The following is a 3,956-nucleotide window of genomic DNA, read 5'->3' on the forward strand; positions in this document are numbered from 1 at the left end:
TGAATTATTACTTAAGACAGGGTCGTGCTGCACAGCTCGTTAATGTTTGGTGTGGTTGTTGTGTTCGCGACAGCTTCTACACCTTAACACCGAGGTGGTCCATGATCCGATTAGCCTCGGGATCGGGGAACAACTATTGCACCTGTAGACATGTAACTACCTGTTCACACTCGACATCACGTAATTACGGCCAGCCTAATGATTTATGAACACGAGTGTGTTAGGCCTATTGTTGCCCCTCGGCCAAGTGTGAACATAACTTGTAATCGCCAGTGATCGCAATAATACCAACATGTTGCAACTCACTAGATTATGAATCAGCTGCTCTTCATGTTCCCTCTTGGGGTACAGTACCTCCGTCGCTTCGTTGGTCTCCTGACGTGGAGTGACGGCGTGTCATACAGTAGTTATGTTGTACGAGGAAGGCTTGGAGGAGGGTTGGAGGTGGGATGAAAAAGTAGGGGGAGGGAGGAAATGGGTTGGAAGGAAGATAAGTGGAGTTAGGGGACGGAAGAAATAGGGAGAGATGGATTTAGAAGATTTGGAGATGCGGGAGGTGGGGAGGTGGGGAAATGGTGAGAGGAGATCGAAAATTGATTTCGAAGAACCGGAGAGATAAAGGAAGAGAAAAAATGTGTCTAGATCGCAATATGTGGGTTTTTTTTTGGGGGGGGGGGGAACAACACCTGCCAAAACAACTGAACCAATGCTTATACATTTCCACTAAATTCTAATTGGAAGTATAATTCAGAGACATTTTAGAGAAGAATGAGCTGAGGATTAATTAGAGGTAAAGTATGATCACGCAAACCAATATTTACCTAACCTGACCTAACCTAACCTAACCTAACCTAACCTAACCTAACCTAAAACCGGATTTGATTTTCTTCTCTCCATCCCCTTGTCAACTATGTCTTCGATTTCTGATGTTTAAAATACTTTGACAGTTACTATCAATAAAATATTTTGTAGTATCAGAAAATATGACAATTATTGACTTAAGAATGTTCTGAACTCACCAACGTTTTGAGTATTTGGCCGAAAGTTTTTTTTTCTAAGTCGAACGAAGACTAAGAGCAATTGGAGTAGAGTAGCGTAGAGTAGAGTAGAGTAGAGTAGAGTAGAGTAGAGTAGAGTAGAGTAGAGTAGTAAGGGATCAACGTTTCCCCTTGAATCTAACATAACACTAACACGAATACCTTATGGTTTGAATTTTGCTGTATTTTGATAACATTCCTATTACAAAGAAGCGTAATACTGTTTTACTCTTGATTATCTCCTTCCGGACATTCTTGCGGTAGCTCATGTCTCGGGGAAACTGCCAGTAGGTCTTATTGGTTATACAATACAAAGACGTTCCAAATAACTGATGACTGTACAAAAATATATTTACCTTTACGAGTGTTGGTAGTTGAGTATTTGTGTGTCAGTGTGTGTGTGTGTGTCAGTGTGTGTGTGTTAGCGTGTGTGTGTGTCAGCGTGTGTTTGTGTGTGTGTGTGTTACGATGTAGTGTAGTCATAGGAAACATTATAATCCTGCGATAACTGGCTGCTCTGTGGGCTTCACATTGCTTTATCCAGGGTTTTATTTTGACGTTTCCTGTTTTTGTGGGTTTTTTTTCTTGTTACTCCAGTTACTGACACGTCGGTGAAGGAGTCGGCTGTAACGTGACCACAAGTGACGACCATGACGAGCGAATATCGTTTGATGACTACCTGTATGTCCTCAACACAGCAGCATAAACGGCTGAGAATAAACACACACTCACAGGTATATCTATCTTTTAAACGTGTACTCGGCCGTGTGATCTTTCTTAGCAATCAAACGAATGGTTCTTCCGTATGTTGTAATATTTTCTGCGTGGTTATCTAAGATTTTTACCTTTTACTTGTTACTTCATAAAATACCAAGGAACATAACGAAAACGACCATGCGAGACACAGTTGATATTCTTTTCCTTCATACACTTCTATTATCATTTACTCGATATCTGTTTACACTAAGCGAAACAAATGTATTCTTCAAATATAGTTCCTACGTATCCTCAACTTATATATTGAGAACTAAAAGATAAAAGGATAATTTTCCCACTTAACTAGAAGGCCTTACATTATATCACTCAGCTCTCTTCAAGTTCTCTCTTATTTACTCACTCTCCAGGGACTTGGTATTTATTTACTCAACCCTACACCAAAGAAAACTACTGCTACTGCCTTCAGGAAGGATCGAACTCCCGGCCTCTGGTTTACTAGACCAGCGCTCTAGCCACTGAGCTATGAAGGCCTATAGCATTTAATGAGATACTCTCATTTTATTTAATTCATTTTATTTCTTTCACTGTCTTCCATTTTTTTTCTCCTTCTTTCTAGTTCGTGCTTCTTTATTTCTCTCTATCTGGCTTCCTTTCTTCCTCTCTCTCTCTCTCTCTCTCTCTCACACACACACACAAAACCCCCTTATTTTCACTTGCATTTTCTCTCAGCAATTCATTTTCTTTGAACATTTAAAATGGAATAAACCAGTAATTTCGTCCAATTGCTTTTCCGGGTTAGAGTAGCAAAAGAACATAGACTTTCTTCTATCAAAAGTGGCTAGTCATCATGCGGTCTTTTTCGTGTCCACTACCACCATCAGGCTTCTCTTTCGCCTCACTTTAGTCTCCCTCTTTAGCACCCTCCCTCCCCCACCACCCCCAATAAATAAAATAAATCGGCCTTCAAAATTCTGTGATATTGTTTCACCTCAGCAACGTCTATGTTCAGTATAGTTACTATACTCTTATAAGAACATAAGAACATAAAAATGGAGGAAATTGCAGCAGGTATATTGACTCATAGTTGGCAGCCCCGTTTGCACCCAACCCCTATCGCTCATATATATCCGTCGAAGCTATATTTGAAGCTATCCGGCTATACCAAACGCTTGATAAAAGAAACTATTATATAATGTCGTCTGAGCAAATTGAGAAAAAAATGGATTTAAGAATTATATGGCACGTCGGAGCTGTTTAATGGGAGATAAAGTTCCAGGCCGTGTGATCTGCAGCTGTAAATTGTCAACACACTGTACTGCAGGTCTGAGGAGGCAGGTCACCACACACACACACAGCCACACACACACACACACACAAGTGCTGTACATCTTTATGGTAGATAATTGTTTTTGTTTAATTATAAATTTAATATGTGTCTGTTTTACGATGTCCGTCACAGATTTATAATTTCACATCCTCAATATGAGTTTCGTCACTTTACATGTAATCTTTATTCATATACTTAATCATATAATTTCAACATTATCAATAAATTAGACAATTTTCATTAAGGGATACCTATCATCCATTTTGTAATTTGTATGAATGACCCAGCAGGAAATTGGATTATTCTATCGAGCAACTTTCACAACACATATTCCCCACCACAACAGAAGCTCACTGAACTTATCAATATCTTCGTCAAATTATTAATGAGAGGAACGTGTTCTATCATAGTGGTAAAGACGCAAATATTGACAACTCATACTCAGGGATAAACTAGCTTGTGTTAGTGATGAACTTCTGCATGAATTCACCTCAGAGGGTCTTGTTGTTGTCCTTAACGTACTCGTAGTGTCTGTGTTTATGCGTTTCTTTGTGTATGTGAACAAAATAACTTAGAAAATGGAAGACCAATTTTGGTGAAACCTCACAAATAGCATGACCTTTAACCAAGAAAATGTTGATTTGATAATATTAAGGAAATAACCCGGAGGGAAGGTAACAGTTCAAGATGAATGATGCATCCCCTTAGGAACTGAGCTCCTGTAACACCTGATCAGCTGTAACTATTAAATTGAGCTAAAATGACCACGTTTCTGAATCATTGTTTTTAAATATGAATTTTTGTGAAAGTGGTGGACCCATTATATAAAGTGAAGTAGACTAACAACCCTCTTGACAATGATAACAGAGTTCAAC

At 39.0% G+C, this 3,956-nt stretch overlaps 1 non-coding gene across 1 annotated transcript; it reads right to left on the minus strand.

Moving 5' to 3' along the window:
* Positions 1-2,211: 2,211 nt before the first annotated feature.
* Trnat-agu lies at positions 2,212-2,284 on the minus strand. The gene has a single exon. It is a non-coding gene; the product is annotated as a tRNA-Thr (tRNA).
* Between the last annotated feature and the right edge of the window lie 1,672 nt (positions 2,285-3,956).

Source organism: Homarus americanus, unplaced genomic scaffold (assembly GCF_018991925.1).
Source record: "Homarus americanus isolate GMGI-L3 unplaced genomic scaffold, GMGI_Hamer_2.0 scaffold18703, whole genome shotgun sequence".
Classification (NCBI taxonomy): Eukaryota; Metazoa; Arthropoda; class Malacostraca; order Decapoda; family Nephropidae; genus Homarus; species Homarus americanus.